The sequence below is a fragment of the Canis aureus genome, chromosome 29, assembly GCF_053574225.1.
Source record: "Canis aureus isolate CA01 chromosome 29, VMU_Caureus_v.1.0, whole genome shotgun sequence".
Classification (NCBI taxonomy): domain Eukaryota; kingdom Metazoa; phylum Chordata; class Mammalia; order Carnivora; family Canidae; genus Canis; species Canis aureus.
Genome location: NC_135639.1, coordinates 29219186 through 29241526, shown reverse-complemented (window position 1 = coordinate 29241526; position 22341 = coordinate 29219186). Strand labels below are relative to the sequence as shown.

Genomic DNA, 22341 nt, shown 5'->3' with positions numbered 1-22341 from the left:
CTAGAAAGGGACAGCAGACTTTATGGATGATAGAAATGTTCTAAATCCTGTTTAAGGTGATAGTTACATAGGTGCGTACTTTTATCAAAAGCAATCAAATTATACACTTCAGATCTTTGCATTTTATGATATATAAATTTTACTCAATTGTTCAAATGACAATATAAAAAATTTAATTCCTGCTGATTTATATAATTTTCCATCCAGATTTCAAAATGTACCAAGTATCAAGTAAAATAAAACTCAATGACCCATATGCTTTATGTGAATCCAATTCTAATACAGCTAAAATTAAATATTCCAAAGTTTGCCCACTTAGTATTCTACAGATTAGGTGAGGCATATCCACTATGAAAAGATAGAAGAACAATCATGAAGTGTCATCTGTTATCTGCTTCTTCCCTTCACCTCCCCACAGTGTTGAACTTCTAAGGAAACCCCATCTGAATGTTCTAAAGACCAAAAGTTGTCCATAAGCTTTCAGGCCTTGTCACCATAAGCTAAGAATAACTCCAGACAAAACTTATCAAAACAAGAGTCAGGACCAACCCAAAAGCAATTGTTTCTTCGGTAGCCTCATCAAGGTCATTCAAGTCAATGAGACTGACCTTTCCCAACATTAACCCAGGATTCTAATCAAGATGACATGGAGATGAACTTATTTTGTCCAGCTGGCTACAAAAGCAAATGCATGAATTCTTTCTTGCTCACCCTCATGCTAGCCTTTCCCTCCCCTCTTCCTGTTTCTTTTCTTTTTCACACATGCACAAGCAGTCACGTCGTCATATGAGACAAGTGAACACTGAATCTTATGGGTAAAAAAACAGATGTTTTCCAATTATCCTTCACAAAACCATATTTTACATCGGGTTCTTCTATGGATTTATAGCCAATGAAGAGATGTTACTACATTAGCTCATGAAGGGGGATGATAAAAACTGGAAAGGAAGAGTCAGACAAGGCAAAAAGAAGCTATCCAGAAGGCTGCAATTGGAGAAGCATGACAAATGGGCAGCACAGTTTTAGAGGGTTCCGGCAGAAAGGCAGATTGCCTGACTGGGAGAGATTCTCCACAGCTGGAGTATCGCATACACCATCTGGAATTTTTTAAATCTGCTTTCCCCAGGTGATCTGATTCTCAGAGTGCCAGTAGAGATGAGAAAAGAAGTAATTGTACAGCTCAGAACAGCTCCAAATGCTCCCTAAATTAGTTAATAAAATCTTGTTTGAATCAGTTTCAGCTTCTCCTCCAAATTGAGCCCCTAGTTTTGTGTTGTTGTTCCCCCCCAACACACACACACACACACACACACACACACACAAAACAACCTGAATGGTAGGAGTTTAACCCCAAAGGTTTTCTGTACAATGGAACAAAACATGATTCCTAGCATGATGGTCAAAAATGGTGCTCCAACTGTCGGATCTGGTCCAAATTTCCCAACACAGTCCAACAAAGCTTCATTTTCAGTCTCACTCCTTTTGACTGGTCTTAGCACTACTTTTAGCTGTTGCCAAATGGAGAGCCTACATACTGAGGTCCCCAGTTTTCTTTCCCAGATGGTCCAAACTTCAGATTGAAAACAATAAGGGAAAATATAATTTTAAAAATTAAGAGTAATCACAAATCAAACTCTCATAAAAATGAAAGCCTTTGGTTTTCTTTTTTCACAATATATATGTGCTTGTGAATAGGAGGTGGGGTGCAGTGGGGAGTAGTATACAAGAAAAGGAGAGAGAGAGCCTATTAGGGAACAGGAGGGCAAGGGAAAGAATAAAAAGCAGCAGGAAAGCAATTCTGCCTCTTCTATCCTCATTTCTGCCCTTAATTGACTTTTTTTTTTTTTTTGGTCTCCTATCTTGTTTTATACCAGAAGTATAAATCAAACCTTTTCTATAAAGGGCCAGATAGCAACTTAGCAACTATTTTAGGACTTGTGGACCATGCAGGTTATGTCACAAGTACTCAACTCAACCATTGTAGCATAAAAACAACTATAGACAGTATGTAAATGAATGAGCATGGCTTTGTTCAATTTATGGATAATGAAATTTGGATTTCAAATACTTCTAACATGTCATGAAATAATATTACTGATTTTTTAAAACCTCTTAAAAATGTAAAAACCATTCTTTGCTCTCAAATCATACAAAAAAAAAACAGTCAGCAGGCTGGACTTGGCCCTTGGACTACAGGTTGTTGATCCCTATTTAATGCCAATAAATACCATTACTCAAGGTTCAATTCCAGAACTACACAATGGCTTCAGCAAGAGTCTTACATGAGTAGAGTTGTTCAAAATTAAAGCATTCTATCATATCATGAGGAACTGTGGTAAACTTTTCTTCTCAGGATCACAGATGCCTAAATGTGTAAATAAATGTGTATCTAAAATGAATTCCTTCTCCACTTTTAAACTTAACAAAACTTTTCTACTTTACCTATTCTTTTTGTGGATCTTCTTCAGTCTTGTTTGCAATCAAGATAGGGTAGTGTCTTGATGATCATAAACATTTTCAAGTATCTACTAGTACTTTACTTTGGTGATGGTAAAGATTAATATAGGGGTGCCTGAGTGGCTCAGTAGGTTAAGCATTTGCCTTCGGCTCAGGTTATGATCTCAAGGTCCTAGGATCGAGGTTGGGCTCCGCGTTCAGCAGGGAGTCTGCTTCTCCCACTCTCTCTTCCCCTCGCCCCTGCTTATGATCTCTCTCTCACACACACAAATAAATAAATAAAATATTTTTTAAAAAGATTAATATAGATAGCAGTACATTTCTTTTCTCTCTTTCCTCTTTTTTTTTAAATGAAAGCACTAAAATGGTCACTTACACAAATTAGCATCCTATGTTGGCAGACTATTTGCTGGGAACAAACTCCTATATCACTTTGAAAGGGGAAAAAGAGCTGGATATGAAAAGATAAGCAAGAAGAGCAGTTTATAACTTGTAAGTTTGGGCACAGTACTTTTCAGAAGACTTTTCACTAAAAGGATCATTCCTAGCCAAAAGTATAAGCCAGGAGCTGGTGCTACAGATATGGTACTGGCCTCAAAAAACTTAGAGTCTAGTTGTGGGAACATCGGGAGGCACAAAGAAGAGTATATGTTGAACCACAAACACTTTACATATTTCAATATATATTAAAATGTACAGCAATTTGGAATCCCACACAGTTACTCTAAAAATGAAAGCTTAAAGAAATTGTATGAGAAAAATTACAACTCAAAAATATATTGACAAAATACTTTTGCCTAACAAAAACAAAATTAGAAAAATGCCCCAAAAGGCAATAATAAAGTGTAAATCCCCAACCTATCCCCACGCTGAAAAAACCTATGCATAAAAAGGATCCAAGAGAAAAAGAAGACAATTACAAACATGGTAAAATATAAGAAGTAAAGCACAAAAGATATAATAAAATGATAATATGGATATAGATGAATGTCCTTGTGGCATATATTTGGAGTTATGTTTTTCAGGTTTAAAGTCAATGGTGAATTTAAAAGTTTGAGCTAGTAGTGTTTAAAACTCTGGAGAAAATGTAAACATGTGGGGAATGCAAACTGGTGCAGCCACTGTGGAAAACAGTATGGAGATTTTTCAATAAGGTAGAAATAGATTTTATATATATATATTATATATATGTGTGTACCTATATACACATATATATGTGTGTATACACACACACACACAATGAGATATTACTCAGCCATCAAAAAGAATGAAATTTTGCCATTTACAATGATGTGGACAGAGCTAAAGAGTATTATGCTAAGTGAAATAATCAGTCAGACAAAGATAAATATCATACAATTTCATTCCTATGTGTAATTTAAGAAACAAAACGACAGAGCAAAGGGGGTGGGGAGAGAGACAAACCAAGAAATAGACTCTTAACTATAGAGAACAAACTGATGGTTATCAGATGCGAGGTGGGTGGGTGGGAGGAGTAACAGGTGAAGTAGGTGATGAGGATTAAGGAGTACACTTATCATGAAAAAAATAATAATAAAATAAAATGAATGACTATGCAAACCATATTGAAATACACACAGAGAAGTCTAAAGCAAACAATAAAGACATTTCTGAAAGTGGGAAACAAAAGAAAATGCAAACATGGGCAACAAGAAAGAACTAAAAGGTTCTAAGCATCTGGTGATAGGTATAGATGACAAATAATCCAGGAACTCAGAGAAGGTTCTGAGGAGACTGGGGAGTGATTTACAGAACACAGTTACACAGAGCACAACAGGAAAGAAATGCAGATGTTGAGGAAGGGGCAATGATGGGAGGGGGGGCAATGATGGAAGGGAACTGGGCAGGAAGGAAAGCTGCCTGCCAGTGGCAAAAAGAGTCAATTCATTGGAAAATTAGGCCAAAAAAAAAAAAGACAAAATAATGTCAGACAAGACAGCCAGTGAAAACCAAACTCCAAGACAGTCTAACATCTCTACATCAACCACCTGTGGCAATAATCCATGAACATTTGAATCAGAAGGTTATTTTGGGATTATCTAATCCTATGCATTAATTTTATAGTTAAGTGTTCAACCCAAAGAGGTGAACTATCTATACAAAATCACGTAATGAGTTGGTGGCCAGTCAAAGGCTTTAATCATAGTACCCTATCTCCAGTGGTCCAGTATGGCCTAGTATGCTGTCCATTGCACCACTCTGCCTCCACACCAAGTCCTCAAGTGAGGTGTCCATTCCTGTTACTTCCTCACAAATTTCTGAAAGTTGACTTTCAGTATCTGAACTTATAATTGTAGGTCTGTAAGTTCAATGCTTAGGAGAATAAATGTAGCTGGGTTTTATTGTTGCTTGTTTTTTTTTTTTTTTTCTTTTTAACCATTATAGCATTGCCATTACTAATTGTGTGGCCTTGAGCAAGTTACTCTATCCCTCTAAAATTCATGTTTTACATCTATAAAATAAAGATAATAATAGTGCCTCCCACAAAGGACTATGGTAAAGATTAAGTGACATTTTACATATAAAGCACGCAGTACATGTCCTGGAATATAATAAACAGTAAGTGTTGGCTATTGTTAAAGAAAACATTCACCCTCTCCCATACTTCTGCCCATGAGAAGCAGCACAGCATAGTGGTTAGGACAAACAATAAAGAGCACAGATTCTGGATGACCCTGCTCTACCACTTCCTAGCTGTGTGGGCATGGGCAAATTATTTAAATTCTTTGTGTCTCCCATTTCCCATACATAAATTGGGTCATTTTAAGAATAAAATGAGATATTATATGTAAACAATATCTTAAAAAATAGAAATGCTTTAAAATAAAAGCATGTATGGGGCACCTTGGTGGCCCTTGGTTAAGCATCTGCCTTTGGCTCAGGTCATTCTCTCCAGGTCCTGGGGTCCTGGGATCCAGTCTTGTGTCGGGCTCCCTGCTCAGTGGGAAGTCAGTTTCTCCCCCTCTATCTGCCTCTCCCCCTGCTCGTGCTCTTTCTTTCTCTCTCTCTCTCACCTCTCAAATAAATAAATAAAAATGTTTTTTTTTAAAAAGGAGTATTTGTCAATAAAAAGATTTAACTTATAGAAACTTCCATTTCCTGAGAAGTATGAAAGAAAAATTTGGCTTTTTCCCATGGTTGGGTATGAAATAGTGATTGTATATGCTTATCATAATGGGGAGGGGAGAACGGGCAGAAACTTCTCCAAGACCTCTTTCAATTTGCCACCAAAATCCCTATCATAAATCTTTTGTGCATAATTAAACTACCTATAACTAGTTCTTTCCAGTCAGAAAGAAGAATGAAATGTACCACTCTTCCAACCTACTTCCTCAAAGATATTTGGTATCTAGTAGCTGAATTTTCTCATTAAGCATTTGGAGGGCATTTCTAAATAAAGTATTTTTTGTTGTTGCATTTTCCTCAGCTCTCCATTTCTCTGTTATCCACAGATATAAAGGCCTAGGATCCCAATATCATCACCAGGGCCTTCAACCAGGGCCAAAATCCTAAATCTGGAACTGGGGGATCCACTGAGATTGTAGCCAATAATCTATCCATAGGCATAGCCAATGGTCAGAGCCAGAAGTCATGAAGGAAGCAAAATTAATAACCAAAACCTAAGCCAAGAATCATAAAACAAAGTTGGCAAGAAAAGGCAGGGAAGGGAAATGGGTGTCAAAGTTAAGCCAGAGGAGTTACAAACACCTCATATTACAAGAACCACCTAGAGGCCATTGCAAACTGTAACTGCTGCTTTAGGCACAGTCTCCTTGAAGACTACTGACCAATGGCTGAGCCATAGGAGCAGTCAGTTTGGAAAAAAACATTCTTTGTTCTGTGGCTCCTTTGCCAATTCTAGTTTCTCTTATTTTGGTGTGCTATTTCTAGCAATGTAGGCTTCCATGTGAATCCCTTCCTTCTTGGGCCAGTAATTTAGACTCTATGAATCTCAATTAGCTCATCTGTACAATGATAATAATAATTCTTACCTTTATCGATTTGGCTTAAAGATCGTATGAGAATATATATGAAAATCTTAAAGATTTGACATATCACAAATGAATTTTTTGGTAAGACACACTATAAACAAAGTTAAAAGATAAATTTTAAACTGAGAGAAAATACTTCTAACAAATATTTAAAATATCACTATCCCTAATAATTCAAAAACTTCTACAAATGACACGAGGAAAAAGATAGCAAGGCATACAGAGACAATTCACAGAAAAAATACAAGAAGCTCAACCACACCAGAGATCAGGAAACTGCAAACTAAACAGGGAGGTACCACCTTTCAGCTTGGCAAGAATTAAAGAGATTGATAATATGAATGCTGGCAAGGATTTGGGAAATAAGATACTCATATATACAGTTGGAGGAAATAGAAACCTTTTCGGTAGGCAATTTGTAACATTTAAAATGTGACTAACCTTTACTCCACCTCTGACCTAGTTGCCTTCTAAAGTAATTACATCAAACTGAAATTTCCTTCTTTTTATATCTTCCCCTTTCCTCAGTTTATTAAATCATTTTAAATCTGAACATATTTCTCTCACTTACAACAAGATCACCAGCTTAATTTTGTGAGATATAAGCAAATTAAACACATATGCTCTCCATTTCATCATGCAAGGTAACATAAAAATATGACAAGTTCATCAAAAAACAAGAATTCCAATAAACCATGCTAAGCTCAGAGGCAAATGGAGACTTAATGTACCCCTTGCCCCCTTCTGTACTCAGTTCTTCTTCAGTACTGCCTCCCAAGTTATACCAAGCACCCTTCCAATAAATCCTGCTTTCAGAAAGGAATCTGAAAAGCAAATTTATCAGTAAAAAAATATACAAAGAAATAAAGCTATAACTGTTAAATTTCAGAAATTGGTTTTTTACATAAGTACCCAATATTTTCAGGTACTGTGTACAATGCGAACCAAATTGAGGGACCCTATCCTCAGAAAACATGGAGAATAGATAAACAAACAAGTAGTTATACTACACTGTGGTTGGTTATGATTGAGTTAAGACACAATGTTAAAGACGGGAGGTCTAACCAAGTGCAAAGGGTCAGAGAATTCTAAAAGAAATATCTAAGCCAAAGACTTAAGAGTGAGTGAGCACCAACTGGACAAAGGTTTCTGAAGAATGCCTTCCTGACACCTCTGAAATCATATCACTTCATTCATCCAAAATACATGTCTGACTCTGAAGAGTAGTGAAGTGGGAACAAAATTCAAACTTTCTAACTTCTAGTTCCTTTCATCATTTGGAACACTATATCCCTGGCATCCTTACCTCTCTTCAGCTTCAAGTGGCCATGGAAAATAGTCAAACTAGTAAAATAAGTCACAGAAAATCACAAATCAGAACATAAAGTGAATAGATACAGGCAGACAGCTGGGGAAATGGTTTTGTAAGATTTTCTCTGAAGAACAAATGTTTGGGACAAAACAAAATTCCCAGCAACAGTGTATATGCTCCTAAAGATTGTAGCTTTGGCAGGGCAGTAAATATTCAACCCCAATGTCCAAACAGAACAAATATCTGTATAGTCTCTGCCAAATCAAGATTAAAAACTTCTGAAATAAAAAATAGCCAGCAATAAATTTATCCATTTTCAGCTAAGCAATATTTAGAGGGGAATTTACAACTTTAAATGCCTCTGCTAGAAAAAAATATCAAATCAATAACCCAAGCTTCCACCTTAAGGACGTAGAAAATGAAGAGTAAATTTAACCCACAGTAAATAAAGAGAGGAAAGGAAATAATAAATATTAGACTGTAAATCAATTGAGTAGAAGTTAAAAAGGCAAAAGTAAAAAATAAAACCAAAAAATGCTTCTCAGAAAAGGAAAAACAGAAACAAAAAATATTCAAATTTTAGCAAGATCCACTATGAAAAAAAATGAGAAGATAGATTACCAAAATCAGTAATGTATAAGGACACATAACCACAAAATCTGTAGAAATTAAAAGATTCTAAGGGAGTGTTACGAACAATTTTATGTCAATAAATTAGACAACTTAGATGAAATGAACAAACTCCTAGAAAGAAGCAAATAAACAAAATGGATTCAGGAAGAAATAGAAAATTTGGATAAATCTATAATGAGTAAAGACACTAAATTAAAATTTTTAAATATTTATTCAAAGAAAACACCAGATCCAGATGGCTTTACTGATAAAATCATTTAAAGCATCTAGGAAGAAATAGTACCAATCCTTCATAGACTCCTCCAGAAGATGGAGAAGGGAATACTTCCCAACTCATAATATAAGGTCGATGTTCCCCTGAGAGTGCTTTCTAAACCTGGTCTGAACAAAACCCAGGATCACAGAACTCAGTTAATGCTGGTATCTTTGGGTTCCAGATGGATTCTTAAGGAACAACTAGGAAGCTGGAAATATTATCCAAGTACATGTTAAGAAAGCTCTAGAACCAACCTGGATCTCAAAAGTCCTTTAAAAATTTAAAACTATCTCATGAAGAAATTGAGAATAGCTACCTTTAAAAGCTATAAAGGAACTACACATACACACCATTTCTGCCCAAAGAAGCTAATAACTGAAATATTTTGGCTTGCAGGGCAATATTAGGATCAAGCCATGAGAGCTAGGCTTCTCAGTTCTAAATCACTTTATAGTTTCTAGAAAACCTTACTGGTTTAACCTTACTGATTTAGGTGATCTCTCATATTTGAAGTTATTACATCTATGAAAAACAAGTGATTTTCCAGGTTTGGGATTTGGGGTTTTTTTGTTTGTTTGGTTGGTTGGTTGGTTTTGGTTTTTATTTATTTATTCATGAGAGACATAGAGAGAAGCAGAGTCATAGGCAGAGGGAGAAGGAGGCTCCCTGTGAAGAGCCCGATGTGGGACTCGATCCCAGGACCCCAGGATCGTGACCTGAGTCAAAGGCAGATACTCAACCACTGAGCCACCCATGTGCCCAATGATTTTCCAGTTTAAAAAAAAAAAACCCTTATATTTAAGAGTATGTTGCAAAAAAACAAAAACAAAACAAAACAAAAAAACTTTCTTTCCCTCTCTTCTTCCTTCTTCTATACTTAATTATGTGCATACCCTAGTTATATCTATATAGTACAAATATTCAACTTCACAGTTCTGAGTGACAATGAAAAGTGGTAAGCTATATCAGTATGAAATGGCACTAATATGATAGCCATATAGAGCATTACTTAGTACACAGTGCTATCATGTATCATCTCATCTAAATTTTACATTGTCCATGTTTTGTTCTCTAAAGAGGGTTATGTAGACACTGCAACTACTATAATTGAATCTTACTTGATACACTGAAAAAAGAAAACTATGCTCACTTGGACAAATCAGATTGGGATATTTGGTCCATAATAAAACTGGGGTAAAGGTAAAGAAATAAGAGTCTACATGTCTATGTATTGAGATTTGAAGGAAAGTACAGAGCAAGGTTTTTCAGAACTGTTGTACAGAGCAATTTAGAAAACGATGTCCAGGAACACCTGGGTGGCTCACTGGTTGAGTGTCTGCCTTCAGTTCATGTCATGATTCTGGGGTCCTGGGATGAAGTCCCATATCAGGCTCCCCGTAAGGAGCCTACTTCTCCCTCTGCCTATGTTTCTGCTTCTCTCTGTTTGTCTCTCATGAATAAATAAATAAAATCTTTATTAAAAAAGATATTTAATTTTTTTTAAGTTTTTCTGTGCATTAATAATGTAATAACACCAAAAGTATGACCCATAAAAGAAAAATGATGTTGAATTTCATCAAAATTAGGATTTCTACTCCTTGAAAAACACTGTTCAGAGAATGAAAAGACAAGCCCCAGAGCAGGAGAAAATATATGTAAATCACATATCTGATAAAGGACTTTTATCTAGAATATATGAAGAACTCTCAGAGCTCAAATACAAATGAACAATGCAATTTTTTTAATGAGCAAATTTTGGAAAATTTGGATCCAAATTTTTGATCTAAAGATTATATTCTGAAGGCAAATATTCACAGGACATAATGCTAACATCATTTTTCATTAGGGAAATGGATATTAAAACCACAATTAGATACCATTACCGTGGACATTGCTGCTATAAACATTGGGATGCAGGTGTCCTGCCATTTCACTGCATCTGTATCTTTGGAGTAAATCCCCACCAGTGTAATTGCTGGGTTGTAGGGCAGTTCTATTTTTAACTCTTTGAGGAACCTCCACACAGTTTTCCAGAGTGGCTGCACCAGTTCACATTCCCACCAACAGTGTAAGAGGGTTTCCCTTTCTCCACATCCTCTCCAACATTTGTTGTTTCCTGCCTTGTTAATTTTCACCATTCTCACTGGTGTGAGGCGGTATCTCATTGTGGTTTTGATTTGTATTTCCCTGATGGCCAGTGATGAGGAGCATTTTCTCATGTGCTTGTTGGCCATGTCTATGTCTTCCTCTGTGAAACTTCTGTTCATGTCTTTTGCCCATTTCATGATTGGATTGTTTGTTTCTTTGCTGTTGAGTTTCATAAGTTCTTTATAGGTCATGGATACTAGCCCTTTATCTGATATGTCATTTGCAAATATCTTCTCCCATTCTGTAGTTTGTCTTTTAGTTTTGTTGACTGTTTCTTTTGCTGTGCAGAAGCTTTTTATCTTAATGAAGTCCCAATAATTCATTTTTGCTTTTGTTTCCCTTGCCTTCATAGATGTATCTTGCAAGAAGTTGCTGTGACCAAGTTCAAAAAGGTGTTGCCTGTGTTGTCCTCTAGGATTTTGATGGATTCTCATCTCACATTTAGATATTTCATCCAATGTTTATGGCAGCAATGTCCACAATAGCCAAACTGTGGAAGGAGCCTCAGTGTCCATCGAAAGATGAATGGATAAAGAAGATGTGGTCTATGTATACAATGGAATATTACTCAGCCATTAGAAACGACAGATACCCACCATTTGCTTCAATGTGAAGGGAACTGGAGGGTATTATGCTGAGTGAAGTAAGTCAATTGGAGGACAAACATTATATGGTCTCATTCATTTGGGGAATATAAAAAACAGTGAAAGGGAATAAAGGGGAAAGGAGAGAAAATGAGTGGGAAATATTAGAGAGGGTGACAGAACATGAGAGACACCTAACTCTGGGAAACGAACAAGGGATGGTGGAAAGGGAGGTAGGTGGGGGGTTGGGGTGACTGGTGACGGGCGTTGAGGGGGGCACTTGACGGGATGAGCAGTGGGTGTTATGCTATATGTTGGCAAATTGAACTCCAATAAAAAAAATACACACACACACACAAGAGATACCATTGTCTCTCTTTTTTTTAAGATTTTATTTATTTATTCATGAGAGAGACAGAGACATAGGCAAAAAGAGAAGCAGGCTCCCTCTGAGGAGAGCCTGATGCAGGACTTGATCCCAAGGCCCTGGAATCACGACCTGAGCCAAAGACAGACACTCAAATCACGACCTGAGCCAAGGCACACACTCAACCTCTGAGCCACCCAGGCACTCGATATCATTACCTTTCAATTAGAATGGCTATAATTACAAAGACTGATCATACCAAGGATGTGAAAACCTCCATACAATACTAGTGGAAAGTAAAGTGGTTACAACCACTATAAAAAAAATGGTTTGGTAGTTTCTTAAAAAGTTAAACTCACTTGCCAAAGAAATGCATATATCCAAAGGTTTGCACAAGAATATAAATAGTGGTTACATTGATGATAGTTAAAAACTGAAAGAAAAAAAAACAAAAGACATCCATCAGCAGGTAAATGCATAGCCAAATTGTGGTATATTGATACAATTATTCAGAAATAAAAAAGAATGAATTATTGATATGTGCAACAACATGGATGAATCTCAAAACAATTATGCTAAGTGAAAGATGTCAACAAAAAACAGTACACACTGTCTGATTCCATTTATATAAAAAAATTAAGTGCAATCTAATGCAGAATAACAGAAAACAGGTCAGTGGTAGCCTAGGGATAGGGGAGCCAGAGTGAGCAGAAAAAAGGTATGAATAAAGCAGTTTGAGGAAACTTTTGTGGTATAGAGATGTCGTTATTTTGATCATGATGATTTCATGGGTGTATATAAATGCTGAAATTGATTATATTTTATGCTTCAATATGTGCAGTTTATTGTATGTCAATTAAATGAAATAAATTTTTGTTTTATAAATTTCTCCTATATTTTAAAGACTATATATCTTAATTATGTTTAGTTACATTTTTCTGCTAAATTCTGTTTCTGTGAATAAGATACTAAGCAAAGACTGGTCATGTGGAACCCAAGTTATATTTGAGTGTCAATTGTCATTCTCATTTCAACTGAACACCAAAGTGGATAAACAACTTGACCAAGCCCATAGAGACTGTACATGATAGAATCTAGATTCAAACCCAGATCTGTCTGGCTCCAAAGCCCATGTTCTTCACACTGTTATAATCCATGGGAAAAGTGGAATACAAAATGGTCTGGACATGATATTGTAATTATCTTTTTAAAAAAGGGAAAGAAAGATAATTTCTTAGTGTAAAATAACTTCATTTGGGTTTTAAGTCATTAGCCTACTGTTCCTTGGAGGATACTGCTTTAATATACATTAGCTTAAACTATCTTGGCAAAAAAAAATTAATACTTATAAAATGCCTTTGTCACTTCTTACCTTTTTAGTAAACAATACAAATCAAGTCTGTGGCATTTGGGAAATAATGGCTTTGCGGACAAATACCACGATACAGTGCCTTTGTTAAGCCATAGATTCTTTCAGGGTCAGGGTATCTTTGACATTGACTATGAAGAGCCTGGAACCAAGTACTCTGAGATATATGAGAAAATAATGTTTAGAGCTCATCACATTGTTTTACTTGGCATTATCTTGACACTGCTCAATCATTCTGTAAATCTGAGTGATGCCAAGTCTACGTGTTTCTGATTTAGTTCCACTTAGTAAATCAAAGTGTTGTTTTATGAGTGATGTTTGAGATTTAAGGCAATACTCCACTGGTATCCTTTGAAATAAGGAGACTGAGTCAGAAACCATCATTCAAGTGGCAGATGGATTAAAGATGCTTTATACAAACCAGCTCTATCAGTTTCCACTGAAGTCTATGCTCTTGCCAAATGCATTCTCTTCGAATATACAATGAGATTTTTTTCTTCACATTTATAGGCCAAAATTCCTCTTGCAGCCACATCTTGCTTCAGTTTATTTGGAGTAAGTTTTTATCTCTTTTATTTTAATGCTGATTATGGAATATTTGAAGCCCTGTTGCTTGAATTCTAGAAGAGTCAAGAAATGTAGCAGAATTGATAAGGAAATGAAGCACAGAGAAGATAAGACCAGGGCTAGTAGATGTGCTCACTTTCAAAAGCAAATAGATGAGAAATAAATATAAAGAAATGGGAACGTGTATAATCACAGACCTTTCTTGAAATGAAGATGGGGCTGAGATGGAGTGAATGGAGATAATATAGGTATCTGGAATTTTTAAACATTGCCATAAATTCACATAGCTAAAAAGAAAGATGTGCTAATCCCACTTTCTCTCTTCCTTGCTCTTCGTTTCTCACCTACTTTCATATTTCTCCAATTCTCTAAATTTTTTCTCCTATTCAACAATGAGAAAAAGTGTAGTGCAATGAGAGTAAAAAAAGAAGGAAGAGGAGGAGGAAAGGAAAAAGAGAAAGGGAGATGAGAGAGAAAGTACTAGATGGGAATAAATAAGAATGGAGAGGAGAGAAAAAAGAGTATGAAAACACCTCAGCACTTTTATCACTAAAGCAGTTTGTTTTGCTGGAGGGGAGATGGGTGAGGAGATGGGGTAATTGGGTGATGGGCAATAAGGAGGGCACTTGATGTAATGAGTACGAGGTATTATATGCAACTGATGAATCAGTTCTATCACTGAAACTAATAATATACTATATGTTAACTAAATTGAATTTAAATGAAAAATAAAATAAAGCAGTTTTAAAACATGGTCTCAAATTCTTTGACACTCTTCCCATCAATAAGTGGACTCTATGCCCCCTCCCCTTAAGTCAGAATACTCTTCTGACTGTTTCTACAAATACAGTATGGCAGATGTAACACTATGCGATATCCAAGATTAGGTCTTTAAAGGCCAGTTTCTACCTGGTTCTTTTAGAATGTTTGTTCTCTGAAAGGTCCCTGTAAGGACTCCACAGCTTGATACCACAATGGCAGAAACCCAATTCATATCAAGAGGCCACATGTAGGTGCTCTAGTCAATAGGCCTACTTGAGTTCAACTTTTGAGTCCTCCTATCCCAGACATCAGAAATGTGAGTGAAGAAGCCAAGATTGGCTTCACAGGCATGCAACCTATACTATCACCCAGGGTCCCACACTCAGAAAGGCATTAGCCTTGGTCTAATCTCTGTTGCTGCCATCTTAAAATTCTTAATAATTTTATCTTTGAGCTTGTATTTTATAAGTGAAGTCCAATGGAACATGAGTGTGAGCAGAGGAGATACACATAATATGCATATCTGCCATGGTTCCTTGCTGTCCCATTAGGATATAGCTTTTGTGATGCTCACTACAGTCTCTACAACATACTTACCTTATACTCAAAGTCCTGTGCTCATAAGAGCTCTGTACTTAGTTTAAATGTCACCATCTTAAATTCTCAATGATTGTATCTTTGAACTTATATTGTATAAGTCCATGGGACAATGCAGCATACACACATAAGTAGAGGCAACAGGTACAAAAGGCATATCCCCACCCCACCCCATCCTGCCGCCACTTTCACACATATAGCCTTCATGATGCTCTAGAAGCACAGAATTCTGACAGATCCACAATATGTGTAAGTTCAGGGAGACTCAAACTGGGTCCAGGATAAGTGTGTTTACATCTACAATTGAATAAGCAGAGGCACTCACAGCCTGGAGAAGCCACACTTTTCATTCAAACTAGAACTTGCTTTGAATGCAGGAGAAAGGCTGTGGTATCCTAATAAACTAGAACAACCAGGAAGCCTATCGTATTCTCTTATTCATGTTCTTTCCCCATACTAACCAACTACTTACAATGTAAATGATGACATGAAAAGTTAAGGGAAAGATAGAACAACCCATAGTTCTTTGTTCTTTTGAGTCTTCCTTATTGATTAGTTAGCCAAAAGTACAGAATGTTGGTAGAATGTGTGCATTATCAAAGAGTGAAGTAAAATCTGTTGAGATGGACTTCACAGCATTTCCACCGTTATGGTAAGATCAAAATGCATATGCATGTGTGAGCTACAAAATACAAACCATGTAATTTCTGTGATTCTGTATACAAGTTCCTGTATACAATCTTTTTTTAAAAAAGATTTTATTGGGATCCCTGGGTGGCGCAGCGGTTTGGTGCCTGCCTTTGGCCCAGGGCGTGATCCCGGAGACCCGGGATCGAGTCCCACATCAGGCTCCCGGTGCATGGAGCCTGCTTCTCCCTCTGCCTGTGTCTCTGCCTCTCTCTCTCTCTGTGACTATCATAAATAAATTTTAAAAAAAAAATCTTAAAAAAGATTTTATTTATTTATTCATTAGATATACACAGAGAGAGGCAGAGACATAGGCAGAGGGAGAAGCAGGCTCCTCGAGGGGAGCCCAATGTAGGACTCGATCCCGGGACTCCAGGACCACTCCCTGAGCCAAAGGCAGATGCTCAACCACTGAGCCACTCAGGCGTCCCCAAGTTAAATGCTCTTATATTTCCATTTAAAACTCACATTGCACAATATAAAAATGAATAATGGGCCACCTCCTCCCATGTACTGCTTTGATCCCTTTACAACACCATCTGTCATGTAACCTAGATCCAAAATGGAGAACTCACAAAGTCTCTAAGTCTCAAGTGCTTTATCTGTGAAATAGGAATAATGAGACTTCACAGGATAGTTTGAAGATTAAAAAAAGTAATGCTGTTAAAGGTCTTAGAACATACTATCTGGACATATTATTCAATAAGTAGCTACTAGAGTACTACTCTACTATGAAAAATCATGGTAGTGATGATAATGACACAATTTTTTTAAAGCTACTGATTCATTTTGGGACAGCTTTATTGCAGAACCCTTCCATACAGTGAACTAAAAGATGTCTCTTTTTAAATTATACCAGTCATATTTCATGAGACCCTAGACCCCTACAAGCCATAGTTAATCCTTCTTCCACAGTCTTTCAGATGGCTAGAGACAATGACAGGGCCTGTCATTTTGCAAACTAAAGAGTTGCTACACAGCCTGTTCAATGTCTTGGCTAAGGCTGAACACTCTGGCTAAGCTCCTGAATATTACACAGTCAGCTGATATTGCTTCCTGAGAAATCCATGGAATTTCTACTCCATGTTATATTCTGTGTTACACCTAAGCAAGTAAGTTGCTATCACCCACCTTTTATAACCAGTCTCAACTACATTCTCAAGCCACATACGTTTAAACTGAAAAAGTTGGAGGAGGCATGGGTGGGGTAAGAAATTCTTGACAACATTCTTGAATGTTGGTTCCAGAAGGGTAGAGATTTTATAATCTTTGTTTATTAATAAATCTGTAGTACTGGACTCATACTAGATACACATTATTCGTTGAAGGAATGAAAAAATAAATTTACAGGGAACATAAACACCTGCCATTACTTCTACCCTATTTCAAAGGAACCTCAAAGTTCATATTTACCTAGGTCCTAAGCAAAGTACAAGCGAAATACAAAAATATCTGAATGTCAAAAACTACATTATGTCATTTGGCAGGAAAAAAAATCCTAATAATATGTGAGTACTATCTATAGAAACACATAAAAAGAAGAGAATAACAGATTCATCTTCCAGCACTGAACATGCCTTCAATTAAAAAATCTCTACTTTGGGGTTCTACAACTAAAACAAGAGTTAGAAAATTAAAAAGATGCTTGGAAAAATAAAGCTTCCGGAAATAGTAACTATATAGAAAATCTAAAGAAACCAAACACATTTCATCCAGAGAAACTGAGCCTTCAATAATTTAAAGGAATATTACATTAATAATGGTGAATGGCTATTTCGTTTCCATTGTAATGGAACAAAAGGAACAGCCTCAATTATAGCAGGAGATTCTTATATTGAAAATTAGAATTCACATCTCAAGGGATGTGAAACACTGACAAAAGCTGCCAAAAGAGATATGAATTCTTCAACTCTACAGACTGATACTCTTTTCAGAGTATTCATCTTTCTGAGATTATTTAAGTGGATTTCTGTCCAAAGGGAAGTGTGAAGTAGAAAGCTTTAAGGTCACTATTCTAAATTTTTGAATCAGAAGCAACTGCGAAAAATAGGGCATTTCCAAGTACCTAAAGTAAATCACATCTTAGTCTAGAAAAAAATGTTAACCCTCCATTTCGTTTCTCAAAAGATCTTACATTCAAATAGTATTTCACAATTTACAGTGGGTTTTTGGGTTTTTAACCTCTTTATTTTTATTATGACTTAATACCCCAGATTGCCTGCCCAAGCTTGAAGGATAAAGGGGACAAGAAGAACGGATCAGAAGTCTTGGTTTTAAATAAACCTGTTGTGCCCAAGATCGCAAATCCGAGAAACCACCGAGGAGCCAACACCGATGCAAACACACGAGGGTTTATTTACAACCTCGAGCCTGGGTCCAAGTCCCTGGACCCAAGCTTGAGGACCCAGACTCGAGGTTGTAAATAAACCCTCGTGTGTTTGCATCGGTGTCGGCTCCTCGGTGGTTTCTCGGATTTGCAATCTTGGGCACAACAAACCTAGAACAGAAATTTACAAAAAGGCCTCATACGATGGACAACGTAGTTTCGCAGTAAAAGAAATAAAGGGAGAAGACTGCAAAGATAGATCCAGGTCACAGAGAACACTAACCAGCAGTAAAGGTCTTTTCTTTCTCAGTCCAGAAAACACTATTCCTGGGTGCCCTGTGGACAATCCATCGAGGAGTGAAAACTCCTCCACCCCTTCTCAACTATCTTGTCATTTATTTTTTCTTGGAAAGAGGTGTTTGTTCGTTAGAGGGACTTTTTCCCTCCAACAAATATGCTTTTGGTGTCAATAATGGAAAAGAAATGTCTTGAAGGAAAAAGAACAAATGGCAAAGACCTGAGAATTTTGCAAAAGACTGAAAATATCGGTGAGCTAGAAGGCATTGTTCTTTTTCAAGTCTGAACTAAAGGCCTACAAAACTATGAGAATGTGCAAAAAGCTTTTTTTTTTTTAAGTAACTGCTCAAGATTTTCTCCCGAGTCATTTCAGGCCTAGTTACCCCATTTTCAATCTGAAACGGAAGGTACAGCTATTGGAAAAAGTCTGCTGTTCACAGCCAGGTCAGAAAGCCCAAGATTTGTTTGGCTTGTGCCCTTTGCAGAGGAGATCATAAAACTCCATTCCTCCCCATCCTGAAATAAATGCTAGGCAGAATCATGTTCCCAGAATGTCAACTGAATGCCACAGAGAAACATTTGCTTTTCTTGGTAACCAGTGCATTTAAGGGCACTGAAGTCCATATTTTCAATTCCAGAGAACTAAGGGCAATGACAATTTTAGGCCTTTTTCTCCCTAAAGAAAATGCTTGAGGAAATAAAGATGTAAAATAGCCTTTTTTCTAGCAAATATATATTGGCCCCTTTCACTAAGAAACCACTTAGTGCACATGAGCTCCCAGGTAGGTCAAAAGTCCTCACAGAGGGATCCAAATGTTCTCAGGGCATGTGTTTCCCCTTATACTCAGAGAATTATTTTTAAAGTTAGATATTTCTGCAAACAAACCAACACTAAACTCCCTTGGGAACCATTTTGCTGGGCAGGGTGGCTCCACTGGTTAGAAATTGATTTGAAGGAGGCCAATGATTAGAATTGTATCCCCTCAGGGATAATATTCTAAAATGCAGAAACAAAAACAAAAATAGGAAAACCTGGTGACCAAAGATAGCACCTCTTATAAATGCATGCCTTCAGTTGCCAGCAAAATAGTGTGATTATATCTGAAGTTAACAGAGTAGAACCTGCAAAAAGAAGTCAATGAACCAACTGGCCCCTTAGTCAATGCTGCCCAACACACAGAGGGTACATAAAAAGTAACAAACTCAGTAGTGAAAAAGATCAGCTTTGTTTATTTTATAGTTCTCCCTCTTCTGGTCTATATCTTTCACACCACCAGCTCAAAGTACACCTTGACCACCAACTGCTCTTATTCTCATCCCCTGTACTACCCTTCATTTGGCCTGCAGAGCAAGCCAGATGCAAGAATCTCTGAATATATCCAGAGTAGATGCTTGTGTGCTCAGCACTGCCCAGCAGCAGCAAAGAAAATTCCAAGAGGGGATTCTCTTGCTAGGTTCAGTCATGACTGCCCAATAATGAATTATGAAAGAGGAAGGGAGGGACTCCTGGGTGGCTCAGCAGCTAAGCCTCTGCCTTCGGCTCAGGGAGTAATCCTGGAGTCCCGGGATCGAATCCCACATTACCCTGCATGGAGCCTGCTTCCCCTCTACCTGTGTCTCTGCCTCTCTGTGTGTGTGTCTCTCATGAGTAAATAAATAAAATCTTTTTTAAAAAATGAAAGAGGGGGATCCCTGGGTGACGCAGCGGTTTGGCGCCTGCCTTGGCCCGGGGCGCGATCCTGAAGACCCGGGATCAAGTCCCACGTCGGGCTCCCGGTGCATGGAGCCTGCTTCTTTCTCTGCCTGTGTCTCTGCCTCTCTCTCTCTCTCTCTCTCTCTCTGTGTGTGTGTGTGACTATCATAAATAAATAAAAATTTTAAAAAAAGATTTAAAAAAAAATGAAAGAGGAAGGGAACCTGGAGTTTATTTAGATTAACTCTTATTTTCAAAAGAAGGAACATGAGGCCAAGGGATATGGAGTCATTTGTCCAAGTCAATGTGCTAGGGCTAACAGGGCTAACACAGAGGTCCAAGATTACTTCCCAGCACAACAGCTGACTGGGCTAGGGCTAGCTTCATGCCTGTGCTTCACAACCTACCTCATCCCTAAGCAACGGAAAACTACAATAAAAAGATAAGAGCTAAAAACTGTTTTTTTCCTCATCTGTCTCTTTCTCACACAAAGATTTTCACATTACCCCTTTCCACCTTGAATCCCTTCTAGGATATTCATCATACTGGTTCATGAATCCATTTTTTCAATATTAAAACTTTCCTGGATGAGAAAGATAGAGAATGATATTTATTAAAAGCACTGAAAGAAAGTGAAAAAAATAAAAACAATGTGAGTATAAAAGGCTTAGAGATAATATCTGTGAAACTATTTTTATGAAGAGAATGACTGGAATTTTATCCTGATATGAACTGATATTAAACAAGAACACTATAAAATGTGAAGTGCTTTCAGAGCAAAATGCAAATTTCTCAGTTTGGCATTCAAGGGCCAAGGTTGGTCCCAACTTCTTTATCTCCACTACTACTCAGGGCATTCTATGTTCTAATCATGTCAGACATCTCATTGCTCCTCTATCTGTATCAAGCACTCATCTAATTCCTTTTAAAGGTTTATTGCTCCATCTGAAATACTGTCTTCATTTTCCCATCCACACCTCTGTCACCAGACAAAACCGGTCATTTACAAAGTACATCACAATCAGAGCAATTGAGGCCTTTCCAAAACAGCAGGTAAATTTGAATTTTTTCTCTCCCAGTTCCCTTTCTCCAAGAATCTTGTTCCTATGTCTGTTTCAAGAACTTGCACACTCTGTCTTCTGTGCATAGTGTAGTATGGCTGTTCCTATCAACAGATACTAAGTATCTGGATAGCTGGGACTGAGATCTCAGCCCAGAGTGCTAGCCCTAAGACTAGCCTAAAGAAACCACACAAGGGCAGCCCCGGTGGTGCAGCGGTTTAGTGCCACCTGCAGCCCAGGGTGTGATCCTGGAGACCTGGGATCGAGTCCCACGTCAGGCTCTCTGCCTGGAGCCTGCTTCTCCCTCTGCCTGTGTCTCTGCCTCTCTCTCTCTGCATCTCTATGAATAAATAAGTAAATAAGTAAAATCTTAAAAAAAAAACAACCACACAACCAATATTTCTTTAATTGAACTGCAGGTTCAGAACAAAGGAAGTATTATTAGTCAGCATTAAATAATCCACATACCCAAGAGTACTTTCATCTGAAGAGTTTAAATGATGATCTCTGTATATATTTGAATTGGATTTCTTATAGAAAACAGATTATCCTATCTCACCTTTCATTCAAAGAACAAATGTGGCAAATTCACAAAATGAAGACTCCTTTCTATTTACTCCCATGCAAAAAAAAGAACCATTTCTCTCCTTCCAAGGATTGACAAGAGTTCAACTCCATCCAACCTCTAAATAAGATCATGCAGAGAATCATTTTCCCATTTGTTGAGTCCAAAAGACTCGCAGGAATTCTCAAACTCTAGACACCTTCTTGAGAAAAACACATCTACCTATGGATGGAATGGATGACTAGTTTGGAGAATATTTGGCTTTGTCTGCATTATTCCAAGTCTAAAATTATAGAATGAGAGTGATTTTGGAAAGTTAGGGTTTAGAATTTTATTTTCATCATATTTAAAAGCATATAACAGGGAAAGGATGAAAATAAGAGCCATGTCCTGATGTTTGAAAAATCATGTGCACTTGAAAACACATTTGCAGATCAAAAATGTTTGTAAACTTATTTTTTTTTAAGATTTTATTTATTTATTCATAAGAGACACAGAGAGAGGCAGAGACACAGGCAGAGGGAGAAGCAGGCTCCCCCTCGTGGGACTCGATCCTGGGTCTCCAGGGTCAGGCCCTGGGCTGAAGGCAGCACTAAACCACTGAGCCACCCGGGCTGCCCAAATGTTTGTAAACTTAAATGGTAATG

The 22341-nt window shown here is 37.3% G+C and overlaps 1 protein-coding gene and 1 long non-coding RNA gene across 6 annotated transcripts in view; one reads left to right on the top strand and one right to left on the bottom strand.

Moving 5' to 3' along the window:
• Positions 1-11485, top strand: part of LOC144301286 (uncharacterized) — a 41091-nt gene extending 29606 nt beyond the window's left edge. For both annotated transcript variants that reach the window (XR_013368099.1, XR_013368098.1), the window contains one exon: positions 11172-11485. This is a non-coding gene — a long non-coding RNA (uncharacterized LOC144301286). The remainder of the gene's footprint in view (positions 1-11171) is intronic.
• Positions 1-22341, bottom strand: part of HPSE2 (heparanase 2 (inactive)) — a 627272-nt gene that overhangs the window by 513757 nt on the left and 91174 nt on the right. The window lies entirely within an intron of this gene.